Below are 18942 nucleotides of genomic sequence, written 5' to 3' on the forward strand. Positions count from 1 at the left end.
GATCCAGATGAATTATATCTCAAGGCACTGAATGTGTTCAAACTGATAGGATTACTAAACCAATGTCAGTCATCTTTGAACAATCATGAAAAGAAAAAAAAATGCTTTGCTCTGTACTTATAGTCCATTAGTTCTGTATCTGGAGGTGGATAACATGTTCCATCATGGGTCTTTTGGACTTGTGGTGGATCATTGTGTTGATCAGAGTTTCCAAATCTTTCACAGTTGATTATCTTTACAATATTGCTATTACTATGTAAATTGTTCTCTTCATTCTGTTCACTTCATGTTGTATCAGTTCGTGTAATTCTTAGGTCTTTCTAAAACTACCTCCTTTATTGTTTCTTATAGCACAGTAGGATTCCATAATATTCACATACCCTAAGTTGTTTGGCCATTCACCAACTAATAGGTATCCCCTCTGTTTCTAATTCTTTGCCTCCACAAAAAGAGCTGATTTAATTATTTTTGTACATATGGGTAAAATTGTTCTCTGGTTCTGCTCATTTCACTTTGCATCAGTTCTTGTCTTTGCAAGCCTTTATGAAACCATCCCCTTCATCATTCTTATAGCACAATAGTATTCAATCACATTCATATACAATGGGAGAAGTATTGTCAGATTGGAGAAGGCCAAATGTTTCTTGAATTTTAAATAGATGGAAGAGAATGAAGTCTGAAACTTTAAGCCTTGCTTCCTGGAACTGTTTTATGATCTTATTGACCAAGGAGTGTTTAGTGAATATCTAGAAAGTGGTGATCACAAAGAACCAGCCTGGCTTTGTTAAGAAGGGATCATGCCAGACTACCTTTATTCTCAATCTCTCTCTCTCTCTCTCCTCTCTCTCTCTCTCTCTCTCTCTCTCTCTCTGTGTGTGTGTGTGTGTGTGTGTGTATAACAGGATTATCTTACCACGGTTCAGGGAAGTACTATAGATATATTTTTACTTAGATTTAAGCAAATAATTTGAAAATGTCTCATGCTAGCACTATAAATAAGATGAAGAGATATGGTCTACTTGACAGTACAGCTAAAATAGATTTGGAGGAACAGCTAGGTGGCGCAGTGGGTAGAGCACCGGCCCTGGAGTCAGGAGGATCTGAGTTCAAATCTGGGCTCAGACGCTTGACACTTACAAGCTGTGTGACCTTGGGCAAGTCACTTAACCCCATTGCCCAGCAAAAAAAAAAATTAAAAATTTTAAATTTTAAAAATTTTAAAAAATAAAATAGATTTGGAATTGGTTGAATGGCTAGGCCCAAAGAGTAGTCATTAGTGGTTTAATGGTAACATGGAAGGAAGGCTCTAGTGGAATGCTTCTGAGAACTGTATCTGACCTCATGTTGTTTAACATTTTAAAAAAATCGGTTATTTGGCTAAAACCCTAATTGTTGTGCTTGTAAATTCATACATGATACAAACTATCAGGGATGGCTCACCTATTATATGACAGTGTGGGTAGCAAAGAAAGCTAAAGCAACTCCATTGCATCTGCAGTTTCTCTATCTTGTCCCTGACCCTGTTTGTATTGCTGCTCTCCACCCTTCCTTACTCCTGAAACAGCAAGGACAGTCCTTTCTATTAGGACAGGATTATAAGAGATAGCTAACCTGAAGAAGAACCTTTCCTGTTACTAGAACAGAAACAGGCCTGTCTATATATGGCATTGGGTTTGGGTTCTGGTTCTGGTTTGTTCCAGCACTAACAACTTTACCCACAACAGTCAAGTGGCAAAAAGTTCTTGCAAGTCTAGAACATTAAGCCAAATTTAATAAAATTATATTAATTAGGATAAATATTACACTCACACTCAGGCTTAAAAAATCAACTTCATAAAGCCAAGGTGTAGGAGAAATGGCTAGATAGCAGTTTGTCTAAATAAGACCTGTGGATTTTAGGGCTTGAAGGTTCAATATGAACCAGTTATATGATATGGCTAAAAAGATGGTATAGTCTTGGGCTTAGTAGAGACTTGGTTTCCAAGGCTAGGAAGAGGATGGTCCTACTGCATCATGGTGTGGCTAAGTCACATTTGAAATATAGTTTTCAGCTGTTCGTGACCAATATTAGGAAACACTTTGATAAACTGGCAAGTATCCATGACAGGGTAACTCAGATGGTAAGTCATCTTGAAAGCAAGCTATAGGAGGATTGTTTAAACATGTCAGGACCCCCACACCAAGACCACTCCTCTCTTTTCATTCTTCTCTTCTTATTAGGAGATGTCTTGTTTTCCAAAGCTAAGGCCCAGCAAACAAGCTGTTCCCTGAGCTTGGTATAAAAACAATCCTTTATGCTCACCCTCTGGATGAACTCTGCTGCAGGAAAATCACAAAATTGGCTCAAAAAAGCCCCAGGTGGTCCCTGAGCTCTAATAAGTCCCTGCAGGAACCGTGTCCTGATCAGGAATCCCTGCGATAAATAGGCTTTTTATCACTAGACCAACTTGCGTTATTGTTGCTGTTACTCGCTCCCTGCTTGCTTCTTTGTCTAGTCACAACCATATGTATCAAGGCTTAGCCTCGCTGCCTTAGGTCCTTGATCTTAGAGGAGGCTTGGGCACACGTGTCTAGTTTCCCTTTTCCAACAGAATGAAGAAGACATTTTGCCTATAACTTCTGTGACCTCTTTGGTTTTACATTATTTTTTCAGAGTTAATAGTTGATGTGTAATCTCTGTGGATCTTAGGTTTATTTGTTTATTATTATTATTTTATTTTTCAGAATTAACAGTTGTTGCATAACTTCTGTGGTTCTCTGGTCATTTATTTTCAGAGTCTGACAAAGGAAATGGGGATGTTCAAAATAGAGAAGAAAGGGTTTCTCTAGAAAGGGTGACATGACAGTTGTGTTTATACACTAAAGGACTGTCAGATAGAAGGAGTATAAAGCTTTTTGGAATGCATCTAAATATACATCAGTTCATATAAGTCATTTCATGCTTTTCTTTATTCATCATATTTGTCATTTCTTACAGAAGAGTAATATTCTGCTACATGCATGTACCAATTTGTTTAGCCATTCTTTAATTTATGGGTATCTACTTTGTTTCCAGTTCTTTGCTAATACAAACAAAAGAATTTAATATTTTGATATATATGGTGACTTTCTTATTATCAATAACCTCCTTCCTTTAAATCAATGGCCTAGTAGTGGGCCCTCTGGGTCAAAGGGCATGTGCACTTTAATCACTTTATTTACATAATTCCAAATTGCCTTCCAAAATGGCTATTTTGATTCACAGCTCCATTAGCAATGCATTAGTGTGACTATCTTTCCACACCCCCTCCAACATTAATTATTTTCATCTTTTGTCATATTCACCAATTTTCTAGGTATGATGTAACCTTACAATTATTTTAATTTTCATTTACCTTGTTATTCATGATGTGAAGCATTCTTTCATTTATTTATTAATGCAACTCTCTTTTGAGAACTCTATTCATATCCTTTGACCATTAGCTCTTCATCCTTTAGAATGGGAGACAATATTTTTAGCATTACAAGTTTTGCCAGAACTGGACATCAGTGGAAGTGTTCTCCACTTTTAGGGGACCAGTCAGTTTTTAATCAAGGGGATCCCACAGTTCAGTTATTTTTCACTAATGTCTGACTCTTCATAACCCCATGTGGGATTTTCTTGGGCAAGATAATGCAATGGTTTACCATTTCCTTTTCCAGCTCATTTTACAGATGAGGGAACTGAGGCAAACAGGGTTCAGTGACTTGCCCAGAGTCATATAGCAAGTAAGAGTCTGAGGCTGGATTTGAACTCAGGAAGATAAGTTTGAAGATAAGCTTTATCCACTGTGTCATCTAGCTGCTCTCCAAGGGAAACCCACCTCGTTATTAAAGACAAATTCACTTCTCCAGTACAGGATCATCAGATCATAGATCTACAGCTAAAAGGAACCTTCAATGGTATCTAGTCCAGCCCCAACATTTTACAGATAAGGAAACTGAAACCCAGAGAGATTGTCCCTAGTCCAAGGTCATGTATTGTAGGTAGTAACACTTAAGATTTGAGCTCAACATTCTTTCCAATGCCTCACTATCTAGTCAAGTTGGCACAGTGGGGGCATTGAGTGAGGAAAGGACAAATAATTTTGCTCCCCATTCCAAAAATTAGAAGGCAACTAAGTGACAGTTGATAACTTACTATATTTCCAAGGCTGACTGAGCAAGTACAGTTTTCAGATATTCCTTCTCCCCGATTCTGCATACCTTCTTAAAAAGGCAGGGCATGTGTGTTGAGGGGGAGAATGGAGTCTTATTATATACTCCAATCCTTTATTCTCTAGTTTGAGAACAGTTGAACAAAAGTTAAAAGAAAGCCTTCTGACCCTTGTTCCAGACCTCCTAGCTCTCACCAATATGCAAATCATTTTAGCAAATGAACATGAGGAAATAAAGGTACTATTCATTATTGTCTTTTTTGCTCTGGTCACTGATAACAGGAAAATTTGGATTCAACACAAAGTCGGCTTTATTTGAAAAATGCCAGCATTTTAAAATAAATTTTTGTATCACTGCAGGGTATCAGAGATAATTGGAATTAGTATTTTTCCTCTATTTCTCTTCATATTCCAATTCCATAGCTAGTAGGGGGAAATCAAACCTGGTCATGATTAGGTCCAAGGACACATTCTCCTTCTAAACTTCTCTGACAAGTACTGTACCTTACAAGTCTAACAATAATTTTCTGTATAACCTATATGTTCCACCCAATGATGACATTGTGAAGGACAAGAAACAGAATAGAATTCCAAGTATTTGAAGCTGATTATGTCACACCTCCACTAGGTTCTATCCTGATGTTTCCTGAAGATATGGAGGTGACTCTGGGTTTTAGAAATCTATACCAGTGGAGCAGAAGCCCTGACTGATCCTAGCCAGCTAAAAATAAGTTTTGAGAACAAACCCGGTTCCTTCAACAGGATATGTAACAAAACACCTAACATCAAATTCAGTTCTCCCTCCTGTGACTCCTTGGGACACAGTTCTCATTACCATCTTTCAAAAGCCACTTTAGTATCTGCTATGCATGGAGCTTTTTAACTGCTAAAAGTCAATTCTAGCTTCCCTAAAACCTATAAGCAACCCAGTAGCTGTCAAGTCTAACTCCTAGGAAAATATTACAGATCATATTGATATCTGGGAATTCAAAGGAAATCAAGGTGACAGCAGATGTCGGGGTTAAAAAAAACCAACACTTCAGCAACTACCCGTATAGTATTTTTTTATTTTACTTTTTGAAAATGAAATTTTAGTTACAACTTTTATTACATCACTTAGATTTGTCCTTATATCCTTTCTTTCCCCCCGAAAACCATCTCCTATAACAATTAAAAAAAAAAGAAAAACAAAAAATATAGTAAATGAAAAATATTCAGCAAAACTGATCAATACATCAGAAAAAATTGACATAATCTGAAATTTTTCACATCTGTGGATCCTCCCCACACCCACATTCCCACCTCTGCAGAGGAATGCAGAGAAATATTTTTTTTCATATTTCTTCTTTTGGGACAAGTTTATTCTTTATAATGTCACAATATTAATTTTTGACTTTTGTTGTTCTTTCCATTTACTGTGCTAAGTGCTTTACAAATATTTTTTTATTTGATCCTCATGACAGACCTGTGATACAGGCAGGAATAATAATGCCAAAGCTAATTATGTCCCAAGATTATTGTTTTTTTTAAGGTTCTGTAAAACATGCTACATAAAGGTGAGTTACTGTTATTATCTGAGATTTATTATAGTTGCTCCTTTAGTTTGCACCATCTACAGCCTAAGAAGATAGTTCTGCAACTGCAGCAATTTCCAATTTAACCCAAAGCTGCCAGGAGGAATTTCTAAAAAATGCATAACCATAAAAGTAGTTTATCAATAAGCAAACCAGTTTAAAATAGTCATACAACATTCTCAAAAGACTATATCGTCAAGTAATTGACGCAGGTGGAGACCTTGAGAACATTTTCATATATTGTTAATGGAAAGAAAATGAAAAATTTAAAGGCTCAATAAAATCAGAGGACTGAGCAAACAGTTCAGTCAGGAAATCTCGATGTCCCATTGCTTCTGAACTGAATAAGGCGTCTGGCACTGACGCCCGAAAGGAGAGGATACTTACTGATGGTAGCAGTGTTAGGCATATGTAATCTTGAAGTTGGCAGTCAGTTTCTTCTGATTTTCAGGCTCGTAAAATCTTATTCTTTGCTCAACACTAACACTCCGCTACTAAAAGAAATGTACTAAGAAAGGAAAGTTTGCCCTTTGAGATCATTCCAGATTCAGAAATTTTGAGTTAATGTGATGTGATGCAGATTCCATAAGTTAATCCTTTAGCAATTATCTATGCTTCATTGAATCACTGTGTTATGCACATCATAGCCAAAAGTACTTTGTGTTTATCCAGATGTGAGGATAATGAGTAGGTTTCCCATATAGCAGATAGATCTCATTCTGACCAAAGATAATCTGAGACAGTCATAGGGTACAATATGATGAAATAAACTCTGACATAACCTGTTTGGTTACTGATGTGCCTTGAGGATGAACTATGGAATTTAAAACAGGTAACACTAAGCAATGCCATACCGAGTTCAAGTGGAAGTAGAATTCCCTGTGAACAAATTGCTCTAGATTGTCCTGTTTGTGTACAGCATTGGGCCGATTCTGCCAAGTCCTGGGATGCTCTGTAACAGGGACGAAGTTTGAATTCAGTCAAAGGGCCTAGAGGGCCACCTGTAGCCTGAAAGCTGCAGGTTCTACACCCCTGTATCTAGAATCTTTGAATAAATTTGAAATACTTAAGTCTGATCTAACAAGTCACACAGTAAAAACTAACTGGATGAAAATTTCTTTTATTAGGAATGTGATATATATTTAGGTAGACAACTTTGGGGATTTGTTTACATATACACACAGACATATTGTGTATATATATATATATATATATATATATATATATATATATATATATATATATACATATATATAAAAGAAAATAAAAGGGTCCAGGACTGAATAAGAGGAAAAGAACTGGCTGGATTGATTGCCTTTGGAAAAATTGATCAATGCTTTCAATGATTCCAAGCTTTTTCTGAAGCAAAACCTAATCTTTTTAAACATTAAAATTCTTCCAGTACTTCAGTGTGGTTGTGAATCACTATTGTGTCATCTATTACATTATGGCTGCTGCAGTCCTTTTTTTTTTTTTGGTAGTTTCTAATTTGGGGTTATGGCCTTTCTTTATTAGGTATGTATTTCTATGTTTGCTCTTTCATTTTTCCTAATGACAAGTGCATTCTTTTCTCTGAGAATGCAATTCAATCAGTTGATAAGCATTTATTAAGTCCCTGCTATGTGCCAGGTACTGTGCTAAGCACTGGGATATAAAGAAAGGCAAAAGGCAGTCCCTGTCCCCAAGGAGCTCACAAACCAAATGAATTGATAATGCTTACTAGAGAATTTATGGTGCATACAGGCATTTGTATGTAGCTATGTTGATAGCTGAGGCTTACAACAAACACACACACACACACACACCCCTTAGAATTCTTGTTCACTGGAAGTTTATTCCCCTCTCCACTGTAGATTCTGAATCACTAGTCTTATGTAGAATCCTAAGGGGAAAGATGAAGGCACTTGTACCAAAAGGCCTTTGATCTGTCACCTAAGACAACTCAAGGCTATCTCCCTGGCAGTGGTCAGGCAATTTAGGCATAGAACTCCCTTATAATGCTCATGTCCATATTAACTGGCTACTATCCTGAATATAAGATTGTTTCTTGCTGTCTTTTACATTTAACCTAAAACCAAACAATAAAATCTCCCGCTAACTCCTTAATTACAACTTTGTAGAAAAGTACCCAACTGGATCCAAATGGACTCAGTGCTCTCATGATCATAGGTAATATTTTGTATAAGAGTGTGTTCTAATAGTGTCACCATCATTACCCTCAACAAATTTCCCTAGGACAACTAGGTGCTAGAGTAGGTAGTGCTGGGCTTGTAATCAGGAAGACCTGAGTCCAAATCTGGCCTTAGCTAGTAACTACTTATGTGACTTTGGGAAAGTGGTTTAACTTCTGCCTGCCTCAGTTTCCCCATATGTAAAAATAGCACTTACCAACCAGAGTTGTTATGAGGATCAAATGAGATAATATTTGTAAGACACTTAGCATAGTAACTGGCACATAGTAGGTGCTATATAAATGCTAGGTTGTTTGTTTTTTGTGTGTGTGTTTGTTTTAGGGTTTTTTGGGTTTGTTTTTGTTTTTTGTTTTTACAGTTCTCAAAGATCCAAAAGAGGAAGAGATCTGGAAACAGAAATAACAGACATCACCTTGTTCCTCTAGTTATCACCACCCTGAAGCCCCTGAAAGCAAAGGAGCATTCTTTTCATTTATTTATGTTGTTAAATTTTAAGTTCTGAACTGTCTCCCTCCCTCCTCCCTTCCCTCACACTAGGGGAAATCACTTCTCTCTCTCCTCTCTCTCTCTCTCTTTCTCTCTCTCTCTCTCTCTCTCTCTCTCTCTCTCTCTCTCTCTCTCTCTCTCTCTCTCTCTCTCTCTGTCACACACACACACACACAAAACCATACTATGCATACTTCTATTTATCAGTTCTTTCTCTGGAGGTGGATAGCATCTTCCTTCATTGGTCCTTTGTAGCTTATTTGAATATAATACTCAGAATGGCTTAGTCACTCACAGTTATTCTTTGATACTGTTATTGTATACAACATTCTCTTGGTTCTGCTCATATTACTCTTCATTATTTTAAACAGGTCTTCCCATGTTTTTCTAAAAGCAACTTATTCATCATTTCTTATAGAACAATAGTATTCCAACACAATCATATACCAAGGGGAATATTCTTAATAAATGTTATCTGTCCCCCAAAACCATCTTCTCTTCCCAAGTTCCCTATTCCTGTCAGTCATACCACCTTCTTCCCAGTCACTCAGGCATACAACCTTATCATCTTTGACTTCTCTCTCGCACTCCAAATAGTCAATCTGTTGTCAATCCCTATCTTCACAACATCACTCATAAATAATCCCTTCTTTCTTCTGTCACTGCTCCCACCCTGGTTCAGGCCCTTGTAACTCATGCCTGGGTGATAGGAGCAGCCATCTGGTTGGTTTCCTTTCCTTAAGTCTGTTCCTACTCCAGTTCATCCTTTACTCCATTGACCAAGGGATCTTCCAAAAATGCAGGTTTGACTATCCAATGGCTACTTATCACCTCCAGGATCAAATATGAAATCTTCTCTTTGTCATTAAAAGCCCTTCACAACCTGGCCCTTTCCCATCTTGCTTCCCTCCATGTACTCTACAATCTAGCTGTTCCTTGCCCATGATACTCTATCTCCCTAATCCATTCTTTTTGACTTTCTGTCAAAAAGCAAGGACCAAAAGCAAATTTGAGGTACACCCTGATTTATAGTAAGACACAAACAAGAGTTACATAGGAAAAGTTGTAGATAGGTTGTAATCTGCATCATTGGAGGGAGTGTCCATATCAGCGATATAGTAGATAAATTGAAGTTCAGAAGTAAGTGGTGATGACAGTAACTCTTTAGGGAGACTTTGCATTCTTTCCTTCTCATACTGCTTTCCTTTTTCTTCTGAGTACCCTGTTTTGCTTTTTGTTTTTTGTTTTTTTACTATATTTGGCTGTATTTCATATGACTTTTTGTTAACTTAGTTTTGTTATAGAATGGGAATCTAGAGCATGTACAGTCTGCCTTAGATAGCATCTCTCCCCTAGGAAAAGTTAGGGAGCCTGCTTCTGGGAAAATGATGATGGTGTGTAAAGGCTATATATGCCTTGTGAGTGTGTGTAGCATGTACAAACTTCTGTAACTGGTTCCACTGGGTTAGCCATGTGGGAAATGGGAACATCTTTACCTGTAGAGGTATTCAAAACTCCTTAGTCAATTTCTACTCTCTCTTGTCCCAGTCCTTTTTGCTGTTCCATTCATTGCTTGACTTCTTTGCTCACAGCATCCGGAGAGAGACCATGCTATAAAGAGAAAAGCAGTGGAGGCTTCTCACTGTCAAAGCCATGTGGCCCCAAGTAACGATCCTTGGTTTTAGGCCTCTGCATTTGTTCTTTGATGTTCTATGTGATAGAAGTGGAGCCTCTGCCCTTTGGACTTTAAAAAGTCAGGAGAATGAGCCACAGATATCTGGGAGTCAAAGTCTAGGCCAAGTGTAGGAAGCCCAATACTGATGCCACTGGAAACAAGGAGTGACCTTCTGGACCCAGACAAACAATAGCTGAGAAAACAATTCTTCCAGGAATTAAGTCACATCTGGATGTGAAGTTGGTTGGACTAATGTTATATAAGAACTGTACTAAGAGTGAGCTAGTTCCCCTCAGAGACCCAGCTGGTTGAGGAGAGCATGTGCCTGAAAACTAGGAGGGTAATGTTTGGATATTTGTTCCTGCTCTATCGAAGTAAATATCCTTTTGTAAAAACTGATTGATAGAAAGCAGTCAAGTGGGCACTAGTTAATGACACCCAACAATACAGGAAGACATCTAGTGGGACTCAAGCCAATGGCAGTAGAAAGGAGACACTCTAAAAACCTTCATGGTACCCTGGAACAATGAGGGTCAGATATAATATACTCTAGCCCAAAGTATACTTGCTAACATTACATTGTGATATTTTATTTTAAGATATGAGATAATAAGATAAGAAAAATGTGGAAATATCATTTAATTTCTTGACTTCATTGCAAAACTCAAGTGATAATGATCAGTTTAATATTTGGCATTTGTGTATTTTTTCCCAGAAATTATTTTGATGGGGCAATGTTAGTGGTCCAACAGGTTTTTGACATTCCCAGTCTTATATTCTAAATACTTGAGCATAGAATGAATGAATGATAAATGTTAAAGTATTTATTAAGTGATTACTGTATTCCAGGCACTGTGCTAATCACATACAAATATAAGTAAACAAGACAGTTCTTGTTCTCAGGGAGCTTATGTTCTAATGGGGGAAGTAAACACATAAAGGAGAGCCTGAAGGGGGAAGCATGGTTTCAAAATGTCTGGGGAGTGACATGGAGGCCTGATTCTGGGTAACATAAAACAAAAAGTCACCTACCAGAGCTCAGAGTCAGAGTCCAAGGTCTGAGTGGGAGGGAGTAGTGTGACTGGAGTAAAAGTATCATAACTCAGAAATGACCAGAAGGAATCATTAAATGCTAGAAAATAAATCCATTATTTATTATCTTATAGCTGTAGAACAGTAGTTTGAATATCATATATATGTATGTATATATGTATATATGTGTGTATATATGTGTGTGTGTATATATATATGTGTATATGTATGTGTGTATATATATGTGTATAAATGTATGTGTATATATATATATGCTTACATCTTCTCGAATTCATACCCTGTACCCTATCTATTGATTTTTTCCCCATAGTGATTTTTTTTTAAAGTACTAGGATTTGTAGCTATCTGGTAAACGACATTTATGTTCCTTATAATATAGTATTCTTTCCTTTTCCTTTTTCCTTTCCTTTTCCTTTCTTTTATGCCTGCTTCAACTTCTTTCTTTTCCAGAGAAAACCATCAAAGATTTGGAAAGAATTTTAGAACTCATTTAATTCAAAATATCACATTTTATATAAGAGATGAAAAAAAAGGCCCAAAGAGGAAACATGACCTGCTCCAAACCACAGAGTAATTTAGTGGCAGCTCTCATTACCTACGACTCTTTCCACAAGACCAGCACTGAAGATAAGAAATAATTATGCAGCAGGGGCAGCCAAACTTTGCAAGGATACCTTATCCTGAGCCTGGTATAGTGCAAAGGCTCAGAGATAAATGCTAGAATGGAGTGTAGAACAGAGGTATCAAATTTGTAAGTGGGCCCAAACCAGTGTAAAATATAGTTAGGAAAAGTTTAACAAAATAAAGAAAAATGCAATACAACATAGTGTTAATATGTAGTTTTCTAAGTCACTATGCAACCATCATTTCTGTTTGAGTTTGATACCACAGGTGTACAGGAAAGAGGAAATGTAAAAGAAAAATGGATTGAGAAAAATAAAGAAAATTTAAAAATCAGAGAAATAGAATAAAAACTGAGATGTGGTAATAATGTATACTCTGAGAGCAACTAATTTTGGTTTTCTATGAGTTATGTAATTATTTATACACAAGAATTAAAACTTCACCAAGCCCCAGTAATTTTAGTGAAAATCTATTTTGATTATTGAAAAGTCAATTGGAATATTTCTTCAGTACATTTTAATTTGTTTCATGCAAACACAGTAACAAAGAGTTCTTCCAAGTGCTGTGGAAAGTTAGACCTGCTTGGTTGGAAAAATTTTCTTTGTAATTAGCATATGGCACATATGCAAATAGGCATTGCTAAAGACTTGAACAATTTGTTCTCTTATGTAGATTAAGTATTCTTCAGATTTATTTGCTAGGCAAATCTCTTCCTACAGTTATTAAAATGTTAAACTTTAGCCCAACCTATGAATCATAATTCAGAAATAGCCTTCTATTGACTAATCTGGCAAATCATTACAAATGCAGGTCTGACTTTTTAAAACTAACTTTTATAAAACTAGAGGGTGACCCAATATCAGTATTATTTTTTCAGGGCCTATTTTTTTCCCCCTCACGAACAGATCTTGTTCTAGGAACATATCCCACATTTGGGTAGACCTATGTTCAGATCAATATCATAGAGTTCATGGGATTTAGGACGGGGACAGAGGAATACTTAAGAAATTATAGCATTTACATAGCACTTTAAAGTTTGCTCTCTATATATTATCTCATTTAATCCTCACAACAACTTTGTGAAGTAGGTGCTTTTTTTTTTTTCTGGTGAGGCAGTTGGGGTTAACTGACTTGCCCAGAGTCACACAGCTAGTGAGTCTTTTGTGTCGTTATGGGGCCGGATTTGAACTCAGGTCCTCCTGACTCCAGGGCCGATGCTTTATCCACTGCACCACCTAGCTGCCCCAGTAGGTGCTTTTATTATCCCCATTGTACAGATGAGGAAATTGAGGCAGATAGAGGTTAAGAGACTTGCCCAGGATCACATAGTTAGTAAGGGTCTGAGGTCAGATTTGAATTCAGGTCTTCCAGTGTCCAAGTCCAGCAGTATTATATACTGTGCCACTTCACTGCATAAGCTTATCCCCTCACTTTGTAGAGGCAGCTAGGTGTCACAGTTGATATATGCACTTGAATTCAAATCCAGCTTCAGACACTTACTAGCTGTGTGACCCTGGGCAAGTCACTTAATCCTGTTTGTTTCAGTTTTCTCATCTGTAAAATGAGCTGGAGAAGGAAATGCCAAACCACTCCAGTATCTTTGTCAAGAAAATCCCTAAATGGAGTGATGAAGAGTCAGATACAAGTGAACAAAAACAACATTTGACAGATGAAGGAAGGCACTGAGATCCAGAGAAATCAGAAGCCTTGTTCAAGATCATTTAGGTAAGAAGTAGCAGAATTCTAAGGTCCTCTAATCCAAGTCTCCAGGCCTCCAGTCCTCCCATATACCATCACTAATGATCTGCTTCAATACAAACAAAGACACCTGAAGTAATAGCTATACTTAGCTTCCTGGTATATAACTAGAGACTGGATTTCACAAATGTGTTTGAATCTTATAAGCTACCATTTACTAATGGCTACATGGCAATCAAATTCTTTGCTTTGGAACAAAAAGATAGCTTTGCCAAAATCAGATGAAACCCCTCCAGAATCACTGATTTTTCTTCCTTCACTCTGGACATTAGCCAGTACATCGTTTTTAGTCATGATACTCACATAGAAAGGAACACAGCAGATTGGCAAGAAGAATGACTGGGTTCAAGTCTTGCCTCTAACATATACTTCCTAACTGATGTTTGGGCAAGTCATTTAACATTTAATGTCAAGTGATCTCTACCTTGTGTTAACTATTTTGTATTTATCTGTCTTCATTTACTTTATTCTATACTGTGTCTGTATATACTTACATATATTTATTATCTTCCCCATTAAAATGTAAGATTTTTGTCTGTGGGGATTCTTTCATTCTTTTCATTTGTACCCCTAGAAAGTTCTTGGCACATCATTTGGTGCCTAATAAGTGTTTCTTAACTGAATATATATTACATACAAGTATCTATCTCCATATGTTTGTGCAAGAGGTCCACCATGCTTGGCATGCACCCATTCCTTAGTCTATATCTCTTAGAATCCTCAATTTCCTTCAAAACTCAGCTCAAAAACTTTCTCCTATATGATGTCTTTCATGATCTAACCCACCTCGTCCCAGATGCACAACTTTAGAGATATCTCTACTCCAGATGTCCATATAAACTGCGTCTGGCCTGTGGTAGAGCCTTCTGAGCTTATTCTGGTCTGATCAGCCACAATTGGACATACTGTACCTTGACTCCAACATAGTGACGTCATTTTTGTCCTCTTTGAGAATGAAGAAGAACCAATCAGTGACTTCAGATTATATATAACATATATGTGTATACACACATACATATGCATATGTATATATGCATGTTGTCTCTCCCAATAGGATTCAAGCTTATTGAGGGCAAGAATGGTTTCATTTTTTTCTGTGTATCCCTAATACCTAGCACAGTGTCTCATAGTGACATTGATTAAATTCTTGTTAACTTAAATGTTGATAATTAACCTACATTGGCAGAGGGAATTCCTATCTCAGGAATTCCCTGTACTGATAAAATCACTGGTCCATCCCCTTCCCCTTACCCCAAAATAGACAATATGACAATATGAAAAACCAAGATAATCTATGAGTAAGAGAAAAATGGTGGAGAAAAGAAGCAGAAGTCTCCTTATTAAAGCCTTCTTCAAAAGGACAAGAATAAGGGAAGCCAGAGATGCAGAGACACAGGGCAGAGTCTGATTAGGAGAGTACTTTGTAAGGCATACCTTTCTTATATCATCTTAGATACAGAAATGAATAAGTATCCTACAAATTTTGACCAGAATATCAAAAATTGTAAAACATTTTGATCGGTCAATCAAGAAGCTCTTAGTAAGCACTTACTTATATGTCAAGTAGTGTGGGAAGGGAAGGGAAGGGAAGGGGAGGGAAGGAAAGGGGAGAGAAGGAGAGGGGAGGATGGGGGAGGGGGAGGGGAGAGAAACAAATAAAACAACAGTTCTTGCTCTTATGAAGCAAAGTAATGGGAGAGACAACATGTACCTTGAACTTGCAGATTGGCCTTGAGGCCACATGTGGCCCTGTAGATCCTCAAATGTGGCCCTCTGACTGAATCCAAACTTTACAGAACAAATCCCCTTAATAAAAGGGGATAATGCAGTACAGACAAATAGGACATTGAGAGAAGCACTGCTGTACAGGAGTAGCCTATAGCCTCTTCCCACACACCTCTAGCAGTGCTGTAAGTCATAGACACAATACAGGTTTCTGGGGAAAGTTGTTCACTATGAAATAAGTGTGTTGCATGTATGAGTGTGTGCATGGGCTGTCTTGATTGTTTAGGCACTCAAATATGAATCTTTTCTGTGTTTACCAATTAGCAAATAAAACTGTTTTATCGTATGAGCCTTGTGAGACTGAGTGCTTAAAAGAGGAATTGGTGACTATCCTTGGACAAGTGCCCATCCTAGGTCATCTGCGTGGAAACAATCAAAAATTAGAAGATGTCCCAAAAAGGCACATGGTCCCTCTATGCCAAATGGAAACCTCTAACAGCAGGGCAAAACAATTGATCACCAAATCCTGCTAAGTCTTTTCTTGATATATCTCATATCAATGCAATTCGGCAAATATTTAATAGGCTGTTTTTTGGCATGTCCACAGCCACTACCCTGGTCTATGGTATTATCACTTCATACTTAGACCAATGCAATTGTCTTCTAACTTAGGGATCTCAAATCCAGCCTATAGGTCACATAAGGCTATTGGTAAACCCCATGATCTATTATGCACTCCTTTTTCTCCTTAGTCAAGAAAATATAATGAATTAAATAAGAAAAAAACAACTAGATTTAAATAGTAGTATTATTAATAGATGAGGCATTTTCCTAAGTGCTGGGGATATAAATACAAACAAACAAGACAGTCCCTGCCCCCAAGGAGCTTACATTCTAATGGAGAAAGAAAAGACATAAACAGCAGCAGGCAGCTGGAAGCATGCCCCAGAGGCATGAAGTAGTAGCAGAAAGGACTGATTCCAGTCAAGTTAAGGAGAAAATTTGCTCATTAGAGCCTTGCACTTGTCCAAATGCTTCCTGTCTTTCAGAAACTAGCCAAGTACCCTCATCATACCCCATGTAGCCCTCATCATAACCATTGAATAAATGCTTATTGAATTAAACCCACCAATCACTGTAGACTTGTTTTCTCTTTTCTCTTAATACCCTCTAAGGGAGGACCCCAATACCTCCTGATATAACCATTACCTCCTTATATCTTCCTTTATGGTCTTGGTTCTGTCCTAAACAGGAGTTTAATCCTTCCACATGACAGCCTTTTATGATTACCCTTTTCTATTATTCTCTCCAAGCCAAACATTTCATTTCCTTCAATCAATCCTCATATGCCATGGACTTGACCATTATGGTTGACTTCTAGGTGCTCTTCATCTTATCAAAGTTTCTTCCTCCCTGAGATGCCCAGAACTGACCACAGTGCTCTAGATGTGGTTTGACCAGGGCAGAGTGCTATAGGACTATTAACTTCCTATTCCTGGAACCTATGCCTCTCTTAGAGCAGCCTGAGACTTTTGTCCCTAGATCACCTACTTCCTTATGTAGTTATTTAGCCATTTAATACGTTTGTGTCATATCCAGTGCAAGACTGTGAGCCCCTCAAGATCTAGCACAATGCATTTATGCTTCTTCATATTGTCTACTTCATTAACTAGGCATATATTAGGTAATTAAATATTTGTAGAATTCAGTAGCAAAGCAGGGCATTTTGGGGCCTCAAGATGCTATTGTCTTATTTTTTCTATTTTTAACCTTTAAATTTTGAACTTTATTTCAATCAGACTTTTTCAAATTTTAATTTCACTGAACAATTCTGGTGCATTTTTTGAATTTGCATATATTATCATGAAACATAATTATTTCACAAATCTTAATATTTAATGGTTCTACATGAAAAACTAAGCTTTATTTTACAATTTAAGAAGCATTAACCAAGTACCAGAGTTGGCATAGTCAGGACAAATCATGCTGGGTCCCCACTCCCTCAACAAATATTTTTAGGCAAGCAATGAAACCAGTTTCAAATAAAGAAAAGGTAGCAAAATATGCAGCCTGAGACTGAGATAGAAAATAAGGAGAGAGGTACATGTGGAAAGTGGGTGTGCAATCCTATTCAGTGACTTACTGGAAATGTATGGGCTGCTGGTATGCATGAGTCTCAAGCCATTTTTAGTACCAACTTTCAGAGCTTCCTCCTTCTCCTCAAAATATTACTCTGCTACCTTGTCACAGTGGAACAAGGACTCCGAAGCCCAGACAAAACTCATTATCATTGATTGCCCAGTAAGTAACCCTAGAAATAGCTCTTCTCTTTACCCTTTGTCAAATGCAAACCATGCAGATCCTGGTTACACATCAATAATATCTATACCTGTGGGAAAATTAGGGGCTAGTCATGTAGCAAGAACATATCATAAGAAATGGTTACCCTCCCTCTGCCTCAGTTTCACAATTTGTAAAATGAAGGAGTTGGACTAGATGAATTACAAGGTTACAGAAGAATGGTGGAAAGGTTATTAAAAAAAAAAGAAAAACATCAGTATGAATTAATTCCTGACTTACTTCTTAATAGAGACTTAAATACAGAAGTCAGTAAAATATTTCATCAAACTGGAATGGAGAACTCAGAGGAGCACAGATGAAATATTTGTAGCCAGTTTGATTACATTCCAGATTGATCCAATTGCTCTCCAGCTCAGGCTTTTAGTAAACAACAATCACTGCCATCTCTTTTAAAATTTTAAATTAATTTTCAGAATTATAAATTTATACACTAAAATGAGAATTTTTATATATAAAGAACATAAAAGAGACTCATATGTGAAATTATGAGTCTCTATTATGTACAACTTGATTTTTCTTTTAAGCAGATAAGAAATACAATATAACTTTCAAAGCTGTCCTACTTATCAATGTTTCTTTCTGGCCTTCTTTCTGTTGTCTTCTGTGCTATGGCAGCTAGGTAGCACAATGAATAGAGTGCAAGACCTGGAGTCAGAAAGGCCCAATTTTAAATCTGGCCTCAGACACTTAACTAGCTATGTGACTTTGGGCAACTCATTTAACCTCTCTCTGCCTCAGTTTTCTCAACTGTAAAAATGAGGATAATAATAGCATCTATAATACAGGGTTGTTGCAAAGATAAAAAAGAGATCATTTTTTCATAATGTCTCATATAAAGTAGGCTTTTAATAAATATTTATTTCTTTCCCTTTTAAAAAATGGTTCCAGCATCTTGTCCAACTTGCCTCAAGTTGACTCAATATAGAAACAATTAACAAACAAAAATAATCCATTTCTGAACCTGACACATCATAAACTATAGGTTTTAGACTATTGCAAACCCTCTTTCTCTATATATTTTCAAAGACATTAAAGCGTTTTAAAAATTATTTTTTATTTTTATTTTAAACTTTTTTTAAATTTGAGTTCCAAATTTTCTTCCTTCCTCACAGCCCTTTTCACCCACTGAAAACACAAGCATTATGATACCCATTATATATGTGAAATCATGCAAAAAAAATTTTCCATATTAGCCATGTTACCAAAAAAAAAAGCAAGAGGAAAAAAAGGAGGTGAGAAAATTACACTTCAATTTGTACTCAGAATTCATCAGTTTTCTCTCCGGAGGTGGATTACAACTTTTGTCACGAGTCCTTCCA

The 18942-nt window shown here is 36.9% G+C and overlaps 1 long non-coding RNA gene across 1 annotated transcript in view; it reads right to left on the reverse strand.

Annotated features, from left to right (window-relative positions):
* Positions 1-3380: 3380 nt before the first annotated feature.
* The window catches only part of LOC144457782 (uncharacterized), a 52059-nt gene continuing 36497 nt past the window's right edge, over positions 3381-18942 (reverse strand). The window contains exon 3 of the long non-coding RNA XR_013487285.1: positions 3381-3471. This is a non-coding gene — a long non-coding RNA (uncharacterized LOC144457782). The remainder of the gene's footprint in view (positions 3472-18942) is intronic.

The sequence above is a fragment of the Phascolarctos cinereus genome, unplaced genomic scaffold (assembly GCF_003287225.1).
Source record: "Phascolarctos cinereus isolate Bilbo 61053 unplaced genomic scaffold, phaCin_HiC Scaffold_5;HRSCAF=322, whole genome shotgun sequence".
NCBI lineage: Eukaryota > Metazoa > Chordata > Mammalia > Diprotodontia > Phascolarctidae > Phascolarctos > Phascolarctos cinereus.